We start from the raw sequence: 13879 nt of genomic DNA on the forward strand, positions 1-13879 counted from the left end.
AACCGTGTTGTGGCTCTAGTTGCAGTTTCTTTTTCTTCCTCTCCTTCTTTCTCACCTTCATCTTCCTCCTCTTCCTCATCATTCTGCTCACTTTCCTTCTCCTCTGCTTTTTTGACCTTTTTATCTGAGGGAAAGATGACAAAGTGTTGCAGGAGTTATTGGTTAAATATATAAAAGGTCTGTCAGATGGAGCTATAGAATCACTGAAGCACTCATCCACAGCAAATAATCTTATATCCTACCATCGTGTTAGCTTCACATTGACTCCGTTTTAATCACATTTTACCTGAATCCTCTGTAGCTGCTGCCTTTGATGGCCGTCCCCTCCGACCAGTCCGCTTTGGAGTCGTCTCTTGGTCCTCTTGCTGTTGCTCTTCCCCGCCCTTGGAAGAGTTTAAAAAGGTCAGTGAACGTACACTGGGAACTGTGACTGAGGTAAAAAGTCCTTACACAAACATCAGCCTCATTATAAAAAGTAAAGTATGCAGATACATCATTTTTAAACATACGTCTTGTGTCTTCTTCTCGCTGCAGCTCTGCTCTTTTACATCCTCGTGAGCCTCTGACTGACTCGCAGACGGGGAACAGCCTGAAAAAAAATAAACCTGAGATACAAAGACTGCAAACTCACAACTGAAGATGTTTTTAAAACACATGAACCACTGTGGTAATTACACAGCTAGCCTGAGTGCTGTCTCACCACTGTCTTTATCAGGCTGTCGCTCATTTTGTTCCTGTCCACTGTTGTCCTGCACCACCTCCTCCGGAGCTCGAGCTTCCTGCAGGACAAAACAAGAAGAAATTCAGATGGAGGGTGCTGAATGCGCACTGGAAGCAGAGCAGTTACAGATAAAGAAATCTCACCTCCACACATTCACACACCTCCATTTCCTCCGATTCTTTGGTCTCCACTGTTTGTTCACCTGCAATGATGATTAATCAAAACATTTAATTTTTTTTAAGTATCTTAAAGCTCACTCATTTCCAGACTTTCTTTAAGCCGCTAGTTTTCAAACCTTTCCTTCATGGCCCAATTCAGAAACCAGATAAGTTCACACCAAACATTTACTATCAATCATTCACAGTACAAAGTCAAGTTACATTTAAATGACTTAAAGTTCCTGTTTGTTTTTCCCTTGTCAAAAAAACCAAACAAGCTCATATTCATCGACACACTTGCATAATTTGAAAATTCTTAATATGAGAAGCTGTTGAGGTTTGGCCCACTTGTTATCGATATAACATTTAAAAACCAGACTCACTGGTGTCAGCAGGATCGCTGCATTTGGCGCTTGCTGCTCCTTCGCCGTCCTCTGGAACAGACGGCAGCAGACTGACCTCACTTTTGATTGGTTCATTTTTCTCTTCAGTTCTCTAAGAATAGGAAAAAACAACAACAAAAGAAACACTTAATGTACTCACTCTTACAAGGATAAAACATCAAAGTTAACCAACAATGTCACATGAGAAACAAAGGCAAAGAAGCTGTAACGACACGTGTTATTAAATATTACGGACATGCTGAGATTTTCTTAACACACCTCTTCCACTGCTTCCGTCTCTGCAACTTTCTCCGATGAGGTTTGTTCGGGACTTTCAACAACTTTATTTTCGTCTTCTTTCTGCTTATCTGAGGTTCAAAAAAAAGATGTATTTTCTAAAAAAAAGAGCAAAACTCAAAGAAAAAAAAAACTAACAGCTTGTGTTGTACATTATTTTATACTCAGCAACCACTTTATAGTGCAAAAAACTACAATCTAGAGAAAAAAAAAAATCTTGTACTTATTCAACATGTTCTTGTATTTTGCTCGTTTGTGTTGTTGTGTTTGCACATCTCTGTTGCCTGTGGGGCTCGCACACAAGAATTTCACTCGCATGTGCTGTGCCAGTGTGCCTGCACATGTGATGTGACAATAAAAGTGATTTGATTTGATTTGATTTGATTTGAACATGTTGTTAAAGGGAACCTACTACGCTCATTTCCTATTAGGCTGCACATTTTTTAATCACTGAACTCTTCTAAGTTAGATTGGCACAAATCACAGTACTGAATAAACATTATTTCTCTTATACTAGGAGCAGGCGCTCGGTTCATTTGCCTGAATCAAGTCGTTTCACTTCTCCTGCCGCTCGCTTTTAAGCCTGTTTTCTTCTGCTCAGCAGGAAAAAGAATAACAGATCCCAGTACCCAAGAAGCTAAAGAAGCATTAATTATCTAATAACACAAATAATATATTAATTTAAAGAAGCAGATATAGCCCTCCACAAAGTGCATCAGCTTTTTCGCCTGTGTTCAGTTTGTGTGTCCAAAGCCAAATCCATATCCATTTCTACATAATACAACTGTTCTTCTTATTTTCAGGTCATTTCCTTTTCGCACATTAACAGTGAACACTAATTTAAAGTGAGCAGCTTACCAGCTGCGGCTTCTTTGGGCGCTGATCGTCTCCGCCTGCGGCTCGGAGTCTCCTCCAACTTCTCCACTTGTGTTGGTTCGTCTTTCGTCTCCTCCTCTGTGGGTTTGGACGATCGTCCCCTGCGAGGGGTTTTTACCTCCACTGGCTTCTCCTGCTCAGCGTCCCGGAGATAAAAATAACAGCAAACGTGTATTTTTAACACAAGCAGAGATTGTTTTTGTATTCTTAACAGTATTTGTGATAAAGGTGAAGTGAATGAAGCATTATTTACCTCAGCAGGCAGCTGCTCATTCGCCTCCTCACCTGATGTGTTAAAGAAACAGAGTCAATGCATTAGTTAACTAGACTGTACCTGGTGAACCCCTAACTGAACCTGGTGAAGGACACTTTTCAGTGGTCATAACTGGTTAACATGCTGTTTACTGACTTTATTGGAAGGGTTGTGATGAAGCCATTGTCTTCAGCTAACCAATTAATAAAAATCATTTTTTACCAATCACCCTTTCGTCTTTTAATTTCTTTGTATTTTGAAATTAGGTGAAGAAATAAATCTCAGCTGCCATACCAGACTCTTTCTCTGCTGCAGCTTTCTGATTGGACAGCTTTCGTTTCCGTCTTCCTCTTCCCTCCGTTTTCTCCTCCTACAGAACAGAAAAGTGTTTGCATGCAGACAATTGTTCTATATTTCTGCACATCCATTTGAATAAATTTAAAAAAAAAAAAAAAAAAAAAAAAAAAAAAAAAAAACTGCTGAGAGTTACCTTTTCTGAGAGATCTGAGCCTTTCTCATCATCTTGGCTATCTGCGCTGGAGACATTACCTGGAAATTTCAAACAAGCAGGACCAGCTGAGACTAACTGTAAAAGGACCAGCTGACAAGTACCGAGCATGTAGAAACAAAATGTAATCCTCTTAAAAGCATTACTCTGGCAACATGTTTCAAACCAGATACAGCAGTGTAAACTCAACAAGTGTGAGTAATTTTCCAAAGGAGCCACTTGACTCACTGATTTGTTTGACTAGCTTAGATTCTCTGGCCTCCTCAGTCTTGTCTGGGACACTGGTTTCCATCTAAACCAAACAGGAGAAACTGATCAGATTAAACAGTTAAGGATGAGTAACATGTAAGTGAGCACGGGTAAAAGCTAAACACTTACAGTCTGTGGATCGCTTTTCTCTGCTGAGACATTTCCTTCCTCCACTGGCTTACTCTCAGCTTCACCTAGTGGTGAAAACAAGAAGGTTAAAACGGCGGCCTTTGAAAGTGTTTTTATGAATTTATCTGAAATATTCACCATCTGCAGACAAACTTACTGTTAATTATGTCCGTCTTGGTCCCATCCTCCTCACCCACCGCCTCCTCTGCCTGTTGTTGAAATAAGATGACTGAGTTTGAGTTGTAAAAAACATACAAATACAAACAAATGTATGAAAGTAAACAGTTCTAATTTGTTTCAGGGTATTGTGGATCACTACTCACCTCGAGGTTTTCCTTTGTGACGACATCATCTGGCTCTGGTTGTTCTTTATGATGAGATGTAGTTATTTGTCAGTCAAACACACCATTGTATTTTTCTCTGCAGTAACTTATTTCAGCGCTCACCTTGTTCACCAGGAGTTTCAGTAAATTCTTCAGTGGTGTTGGGAACACCAGCCACCGTGTTTTCCTCTGTGCTTCCTGTGGGCTGTTCGGTTTCACACACAGCAACAGCAGCTGGAAAATGTATTATGTTAATATAAAGCTATGACACTGATGTAAAAGGAAATAAGTTACCGCTGTATTATCACGAGAAAAGAAAAAGATGTGAGGTCTGTGTTCAAACTGTTCACTCTCTCTCCCACTGAGACAGTGGGTATTTGCAAAATAATGGACTCAGTAGCTACTGAGGCATTTTGCATAACGTTTGGATGTAATGTTACTAATTTTACATGAACAAATAACAGAACCCTGGCCAGTGCATTTCAGCAGCTTTGGATAAACATATGCAAACACGTGCAATTGCAAATACTTCAGCTGAACTCTATCCACCTACACGAGGATGAATGGGACTGTCACTACTAGTACCAACAGCAGTAACCATTACATTTGAACCCAAACATGATCTTTTTCTAACCATAGCCATATGATTTTTAAAACCTTAACTTAAACAACTAATGTATTTACAATGAATAACTCCTTTAAAAATAAAATATTATAAACAAATGATGTGGAAAAATCTGTAACATGTGTCACTGGAACTTTTTTGAATTTTTTTTCCAAACCACCAACTCCTCTAACCCCCAAAATGCAGATTTCGTGGAAAATATTGATTTTGTGTATATGAATGCCAATCAATACACATGAGAAAAGAAATGTGAAAAATCATGTTCGGGGAAACTATTGATGCTATTCGGAAATCATCAAACAGTCTCTGACCTGCTGAGCTGCCAGGAGACTAATCACTAATCTTTCAAGTCATTCAAAACCATTAAAATAACAACTTAATGAATCGCTAAACAAGCAGCAAAATTATTAAATATGCTTCTGGTTTGGATTTCGAGGAGACATCTATACATTAAGTCTATCTCTAATGGATTTATTTTCTGACCATACACATACATCACCTCTGACGTACTCAGTGCACTACAAATGGCTCCCCGCTACACTGTGCACTACAGAGTGAGCGATTCAACAGCTGGAACTCAGCTATGCAGATCTGGATTTAATGAACATGACAGATCAGAAAGTATACCCTCTTCAGGTGGTACTGCTGGTTTCTCATCCGACTGCATTTCAGGAAATATTTCAGTATTTTCAGCTTCTTTTGAAGGAATTTCATCTGCAGTAGCTTCATCCTCCTATGATAGAGAAAACATCAGACAATAGAAACTCAGAAAATACCACTGACAAAATATTCAGATTAAGTATAAGTATAGTTAAACTAAATATTTTTGGTTTGTTGGAGCTGTGACATTTACCTTTAGAGCCAAAGTCTCAGAGGTTTCAACATCTGAAATGTCCATGTTTACCTCTGTGCTTTCTGACTCATCTGTAAAGAGACACATGTTTAGCTCTGGTTTATTCTTACTTGTTTTACAGCCAATAATACACAATGGCACAAACCTGCAATGTTTGATTTTACATCAGCAAGTTCATCGGTTTCTTGAGATGCAACTGGTGATGGCTCAGCAGCCGGGGACTCAGTTTCAGCAGCCGGGGACTCAGTTTCAGCAGCCGGGGACTCAGTTTCAGCAGCCGGGGACTCAGTTTCAGCAGCCGGGGACTCAGTTTCAGCAGCCGGGGACTCAGTTTCAGCAGCGGACTCAGTTCAGCCGGGGACTCAGTTTCAGCAGCCGGGGACTCAGTTTCAGCAGCCGGGGACTCAGTTTCAGCAGCCGTGTGCACTTCCATAGGAGGAAGCGGCTCCTCTTCAGCTGTAGTTGTCTCCATTGGTTGTGGGGCGGGCGGATTGACTGCCGACTCTTCTCTTGCTTCTTGGCACAGTAAGCTGGTGGACACTGTGCTGTCGGGATCCATGGAGAGCAGAGTCAGAGCTGCCTCTTTCATCTTCATATCAGCATCCTGAAGCTCCATCTCGGATGTCACGTCCTCTCGGGTGTTCTCAGGTGGAAGTCTCGCCTCTGCTGACGTGCAGACGTCCATAAGAGTCAGCAGGGCGTCGGCCTCTGCAGGCACAGCTGGCATCTCGCACAGGCGTGACTCCGTCTCTCCCTCGGGCGGCTCGGGGGTGATGTCGCTCAAGGCGTCACAGGTATCGTCTGAGAACAACGTGGTGACGGTGGTGGTGACGGGATCGGAGTCTGTGCTTGTGTCTTGGAGAAGAGGTCGTTTCTTTGGCGGCTCATCCGTCTCAAGACTCAGAGAGGAAACCGAAGGGGATTTATCCGACTTTTCCAGTTTCTCCTCTCTTGGTGCTTTCTCTTCTTGACTCTCATCTTTCTTTTCTGAAACTTTATCCTTCTTCTCCAGCTTTTTCTTTGCACTTTTACTGTCAGATCTCTCCTGTGAAGATTCTTCAGAGACTTTGCTCTGCTCTTTTGCATTTCCCTCTTTCTTCTTCTCTTTTGTTGCTTCAGGTTTGCTGACGCATGAAATTCCTGCACTTTTGACATCCGGACTGTGAACTCTCTTCTCCGTCTTTGGCAGCACTGGAGTCTTTGCCTCCTCTTTGGATTTTGATTTAGATTTTTCTAAAATTCTTCCTTTTTCTGATGATTTGACCCTTTTTGGATCTTTGTCACTTTCCGAGCTTGACCTGTGTAATTTCTGTCCATCTTGATCTGCTTTTGTTTTTTCCTTCTCGCTGTCTTTACTGTCAGTTTTAGATTTGAGTTTATCTCCTGGCCTGTCCTCACTGTGGCTCTTTGGCTTTTTCATGACGTCCTTGGAGTGTTTATCTTTCTTCTTGCTGCTGTTTGACTCAGGCTCCATGTCGGATCGATCCTCAGAGGAACCTGCAGAATCAGGGCGAAGCAGCTGCTTGAAATCACTTTTAACTGAGGTTTTCTCTCCTTTGGCCTTTTCCTTTTCTTTGATCTTATCTTTGTCCTTATTCTTGTCCTTCTCCGTTTTGATAGCCTCCACAGATGAAGTCTTCACCTTCTTTGGATCTTTAGAACCTCCGTCTTCAGAAACATTTTCAGACACCTTGCCTTCTTTTGTACTTCCTGTGATCTTCTTCTCACTTTTGATCTTGGGCTTCTTCTCACCTTTCTCTTCAGAGGATACTTTAACAGCACTGCCTTCCTTCTGCTGAGATTCATCCGCCTGATGTTCAGATTTTTTCTCCTGCTTCTGTTTGAGCTTGGCACGTTCATCGGACAAGCTGCGTTCTTTCTCTTTGCGTTCTTTGGAGTGAAGCTCTTTGTGAGACAGACGGTCAAATTTTCCAACCGATCGTTGTCTGAGAGCCTCTTGGGAGCCTAGCTCCAGCTCCAAGATGAAGGAGTGTGTCCTTCCTTTGTCAGCTATCTTCTTTGCATCGCTGGAATCTTCTGAGATGCTGCCGCTTGTCCCTCTGTATCGCTCATCAGAATATGAAGGTTCGGACAGATTTTTCATCAGCTTATGTTGTGGTGTCTTTGAGGTGGTAGATTTCACTTCCTATTTTCAAAAATAAATGAAAAACACAGAGTTACAACTCATGATGAAAACCTGATGCCTGAAATCTGTTTCATCAACGTTAGCTTTTACATACCATTTTCTTTACAGCGTCTCTCGTGTCTCCTTTCTTTTTGCCTGAAACATCTCCCTCTTTCCTTAAAAAGTAAAATTAATATGTTCATTTTTACGGTGTATATTAAGAAAAAAAAAAAAAAGCATCTACTGTACAAATTGTGTCCAAGCCTTTACACACCTTGAGTCTAGTTTTCTCTTCCTGTTGAGAGCCATTTTTTTCTCCAGAACTTTCCTCTCTTTGCGGGCTTCTTTGGCTCCGGAGCCTTCGAGGGCAGCGGAGTCGCTGCTCTTTTGTTTTTTGTGATCTGTGGAAGACATTGAGCCTTTTACGTCATGCAGATGTTACAAGTACACAAAGTTATTTCCAGGAGAAAATAAAGGACAAATATGCAACCTGGCCAAGGGAATACAATTTACGGAGTTTGTGATGTGAAGTTTGAACTAAATATGAGTATAAATTTTCTATTTTTGGACAACATACAGACAACTCGACTGAAAAACAAACAAACAAACAAAAAAAAACAAAAAAAAAACAAAACACAACAACATGTGATCATCCCAAATAGATCAAAGGAAAACACAAAATATGTAGGCACAAACAACTCTTTATTAAACTAATCTTTTAGGGGGGGGGTTGTGCTGTAAAAATGTAGCACATCCCAAGTGTTATGTACACACAAAATGGTTTTCTCAGGACTCCATGCTGTCCTATAAATAGTTAAGTAGACCCTGTCATTCAGTAGCTTGTAGAACCACCTTTAGCAGCAATAAGTTGATATTCTAATTTTTGGAAGACTTTATCAGTCTCACATTTATCAATTTTATTTATATAGCACTTTATACTGTACGGTAGAGACCCTACTGTATTATTCTAGAGGAATGCTGTCTTACTGTTCTCTGCAGCATTGCTTCAGTTCATTGCGGTTTGCAGGCATTCATTTATGCCCAGATCTCTTAAGATCCCGCCACAGTCTTCCAGTGAGGCTCAAGTTTGCACTTTGACATTGCAACCTTGATTCTTTTCTTTTCCAGTCATTCTTTTTTAGATTTGCTGCGGTGATTAGGATCATTGTCCTGTTGCATGAAATAGTGACAGCTAAGTTTCAGCTGTCGGACAGATGGCCTAACATTTTAAATCTTGAACACTTTGGTATACAGAGGAGTTCATGCTGAACTCAATGACTGCAAGGCAGCCCAAATCGTCACCTCTCCATCGCCTTGTTTGACAGCTAATATGATGCATTTAGTTTTTGCAGGAATGGCACAATGCATTAGGGCTGAACACCTCCACCTCAGTCTTGTGGTTTAGGGGCAAGAGACTTTCTCTTGAAAACCGTTCCTCCACAAGAGCCAAACTTGTGCAGCCTTTTTCTAAATGCACTGTCATTAATTTTAATGTTTAACATGCTAATTGAGGCCCGAAGAGTCTAGTTTTTGCATTTCCTCTGAACTTTGACCGCAGGGTGAAATTCTGGCACTGGCATTGAATCCTCCAGGCCAGCAATTTGGTAAGTCCTCTGCTATTTTATATGTGGGTGGACTCTTTGCAGTCCCGTGAAAGCATGGGGCAGGGAGTATATAATTAAACTAAAACAGTGGAATACACAAGATGAGGAAAATGGAGAAACACTGAAGGCCACAAGTGTGTATGACATAAAAACCTTGCTCTTCAGCCTGTGCTGCTTTCTGTTTGCGCTTCTCTTCCATTCGCTCTCTGTTCTGTTGTCTCTTGAGCAGCCGTTCTTCTTTGTCCTTCGCCTGGAAGGACCCCAGTTTGTTAAATAAATGTACTTAAAAGTCAGCAGATGACACCATAAAACATAATGTGTTCAGTCTATAACCGTCCATTGATCTAAGCTTTTCATTTAACTAGAAAAAGTTTTAAATCTCTGCACGTAACATGTTAACATTTAAACAGCTCACCGCAGAACGACGACGTTCCTCCACAGTGATCTCATCATCTGAGTCGCTATAGTAACGGGAGTAGAGGAAGGGCTTGTGAACATAGGCCTTGCGGCGAGGTTTACGCTCTTTGTCTTCATCTCCTGTGTCTCCAGTGCTGTGTTTTTTTTCTTCCCTCTCACCTTCATCTGGGAGAAAAAGAAGCAAGAACATACAGAAAAAATATTTTAAAATGTTTTCAAAGTGCTCCAACTAATGGTGATGTTATTCAAAAATAGAAAGCCTGCTGCCGGCAGAGACCATCAGGTGGAAGCTCGCCCTCTTCAGAAGAATCAGACAGCTGCTGCTCATCTTCACTTTCCCCCTCGAATGAGGACAGGTCGCTGGTGTGGACAGAGCTCACTGTGATGTCACTCAGGCCTTCCAGGTCAGAGTCCTCCAAAGAATACTCTGCAGGAAAAAAAGTACTTAGAGATTTTAAACTTCTTTTAAGTGTAAGTGTAAGATAAGATAAGGTAGTGAAGTGAAAACCTGAATATCTTTTAAATTCTTCACTTGTCCAAATAAGCACAGAATCATGGCATCATCACATTTTTGTTGTGTAAAGTAAATTTGCATTAAAGCCATGTCCACCATAAGAAAATGCATATAAATCCCTTCCCTGTGACAAATGTACAAAGTAATGTGAAGTAGGGAATGTAAATGATGTATAGACAATCATACAATACAATAATTATGGTCTTACAACTGTTTATTAATACTCACAACTGTATATCTATAATCTGCTATAGATTTTCATATTTATAACCATACATATAACCTGTTCATAGCTTGTACATTCACTTCAGTTATAGCCTGTACATACTTATAGTCCTCTGTCAGTGCGCCCCAGGGTGGCTGTGGCTACAATGTAGCTGCCATCACCAGTGTGTGAATGGGTGGATGACTGGATGTGTAAAGCGCTTTGGGGTCCTTAGGGACTAGTAAAAGCGCTATACAAATACAGGCCATTTACCATTTATAGTTATAGTATATTCATAACACACCTTCATACCGTGTACATTGTATCATATCTATAATAGATCTATATTCTGTAATATATCTATATTATTGCTAAAGCACTTTCTGGATGGATGCAAACTGCATTTTGTTGCCTTGTACTTGTGACGTGTGCAATGACAATAAAGTTGAATTCTATTCTGTTCTATTCAATTCTAATGCTAAATAAATATAAAAACAAACAAAGGATGCTGCAGCTCACCTTCTTTTATCCTCTCTCTGGCCTTCTGTTTAGCCTTGCTTGTAGATTTCAGTAGATCATCATCCTGTTTTTCTTCTGAGGGTTTTCCACTGACTTTGCTTGCTGTTTTATCCTTCTCATCCTCTGTCTGCTCCTGAGCCACGGACTCCTCATCTTCCATTTTCACATCCTCCTTTAACGGCTCTTTTCCCAGTTCCACCTCTTCCTGTGTTTCCTCTGTCTTTACCTCTAATGCCTGAACCTCAGCTGACAGTTTTGCTTCCTCTTCTTCTTCCAGTGGCTTTACCACTTGGTGACTGTCACCTTCCTCAACAATACTCATGTCCTGCTCGCTATCCTCCACCATCACCTGCATGAAGTCATCTGCCGATTGGCTTTTACGTGCTTTTTCGGGTGCGGAGCTGGCTCTGACGCTAGCTTCTTGGTTTAGAGAAGTTATAGTGTCCAGGATGGACATGGCGTCGCTGGCAGTGGTAGTTGGAGTCGATGTTGAGGCTGTAAACATGAAATGACACTTGTTCAAATATTAAAATATTTGAGAGTAATCAAAGATATACATCCACACGTGACATTTGCAAGCTGATAAAAATCATAAAATGTTGTGTACCCTGCTCAGGAATGCTGCTGTCTGGTTTGACCTCTGTTGAAAGCAGAGGGGCTGGTGGCTCCTCAGAGCAGCTGCCAGGGGACAGAAATTCACGGACAACCCTCTCCACCTGCGGCCTAAAGATATGGTTGATTTTAGGATCCACCACCTGGGCCACAATCCTGTCCACTCCCTGCTCCAGCATCCCAGATCTAAGAGACACAGATTGCGGTAAGTTTAGTAAATGTCGACAAGCCAGAACAAGAAGGAATACTATGCCTCACTTACTGCAGGACAAGCTGTCTGATGTTGTTTCTCAGTTGGTTTTTGTTCAAATGAGGGCTCCATGTGTGATTGGAGAGGTGATTGGAGACAAAGTTGTCCACTCGTTGTTTCAGATTCAAGTAGGCTGGCTGTAAAAGATTTGAATGTTTCCATTACAAATATCACTCCCAGGCACACAAAGGAGAACATCACTGCAAATGGACATTACATGCTGAAATGAGACTTCAGACCTGACTAAAAACAGTTGAAATTGATAGGTTTTTAGGAATGGCTTGGAGATGAACAAAAAAAACAGGAATCCTGAGCTGGAGGTGGCAGAACCGTAGATGGGAGTGACAAGGACGGACAAGCAGAAATGAGTATATTAGAGAGATATTTCAGGTTGAGTGTATTGGAGAGAAAGTTACAGAGATAGTTTGGACATGCACAGAGGGATAGTGGATACACTGGACAAAGGATGTTGAATTTTTAACTGCCAGGCAGGGGGGGGAAAAGAGAAACCACAGAGAAGTTTGATGGATGTAGCGAAAGTGGACATACAGTAGTACACACATTTAGTAGCCTCAATTAAAAGGTAGCTTCTGTAGCCAAGCTGAGACCCCAGTGTCAAAACAGCTTCAACAAAAATACAGATAACGCACAACAGATAGTCCCCTAAACTGAATTTTACACTCATTAAGTAAAACACCGTCAAATAATGTGTTATGAGCATGCTTTTAGTGCTTACCTTTGTGTCAACGTCTGCCAGACAGTCCCTCCGGAACTGGTCAAAGAGTCCCTGGGTTTTTAAATGATTTACGATCATTGAGACCAGCTGCGGATCTCCCGGTGGTAAACCAGCCATGTCTCAATTTAGTTGGCTTAGAATTTGGTGACTAAAAGCAATAAGGCTATCAATACATCAGGTAAATTCCGATCACAGAGCACCAGCCTTCTGTTTATGGTTTGTGAAGTTCGAAGCAAGGGTGACCCGGAAACACCGCCTGTCCTGTCAAAAGAAAACCTTAGCCGCTTCAGTTGAACCGGAAGAGTTATGAAAGCATTCTTCTATATCAAAATAAAAGCGCCACGGTTAAAAAAAAAATAGACTGTGTTGATAGGAGTTGTGTGGGTAGTTCAGCTGATGTTTTATTAAAAACACGACATAGACATTAGGCGAATTAGTTATTATTTTAGCCAGGTTTAAAATCTCGAGTTCTCAGTTTTTCATGAACCTTGTAATATTTAGCGGGGCATACAGCTACTGAAATGTATTGAGCTAACTCTTGGTTATCTGACATGTTTTGTGCATCTCTGCCGATATAACTAGGCACTGAACACTTTGTGTGGCACTGTCTAGCGGTTTGAAACTGCAAGGTGTATTCAAACCCTGACGTTTTGCAGGTTACATGTGTAATTTGTGATTCCGAGTGACAAATATAGCAACGAAACTGATGGTTTCCAAACATAATAATTTCTGCGGTAACGGTTAACTATCAATGAGATTATTTTGTGTTACTTTTAATTAACATTTGCAGTTTAAGTTAGAGCGCTCACCTTACAAAATTTGACACACGAGAGAAAAAAAAATTAAAGTCCAGCTGTTATTGCGGACTGTTCTTTCGAAGTGAGAGAATTGTGAGAGAGCAAAAGTAATGGCAGCGGTGGGATTCGAACCCACGCCCCCGAAGAGACTGGAGCCTTAATCCAGCGCCTTAGACCGCTCGGCCACGCTACCGTGTGAATTTAGGTTGTGAAATTAGCATATACCTACGACAATACTACTGAAATTAACAAATTTTAACCATTTTTTTTCCTGCCGTTTCATTCTTCTTAGGACAGGCTGGAATACTCCTTTTAGGATTTTAACCATTTTTGTATATTATATTGGTACTGATAGCTACCTCATCTTCTGCAATTTGGTAATGCACTTGAACATTTTACAGGGAAAAGGACAAATCAGATATGTTAAGTTTTCTCCAACTCATTTCATTTTTTAAACATAAGTTGATGCCTGCAAAACATTCCAAAGGAGCTGGGGCAGAGGAAAAATAACCCTTTAAACCAGGGGTCCCCAATCACAGTCCACGAGGTCCGGTGTCCCTGCAGGTTTTAGATCTCACCCTGGGTCAACACACCTGAATCACATGATTAGTTTATTACCAGGCCTCTGGAGAACTTCAAGAGATGTTAAGGTAATTTATCCATTTAAATCAGCTGTGATGGATCAAGGACACATTTAAAACCTGCAGGGACATCGGCCCTCGTGG

At 41.1% G+C, this 13879-nt stretch overlaps 1 non-coding gene across 1 annotated transcript; it reads right to left on the reverse strand.

Moving 5' to 3' along the window:
• Positions 1–13265: 13265 nt before the first annotated feature.
• On the reverse strand, positions 13266–13347 carry trnal-aag. The gene has a single exon. It is a non-coding gene; the product is annotated as a tRNA-Leu (tRNA).
• Between the last annotated feature and the right edge of the window lie 532 nt (positions 13348–13879).

The sequence above is a fragment of the Simochromis diagramma genome, unplaced genomic scaffold, assembly GCF_900408965.1.
Source record: "Simochromis diagramma unplaced genomic scaffold, fSimDia1.1 OVJJ01000685.1, whole genome shotgun sequence".
Classification (NCBI taxonomy): domain Eukaryota; kingdom Metazoa; phylum Chordata; class Actinopteri; order Cichliformes; family Cichlidae; genus Simochromis; species Simochromis diagramma.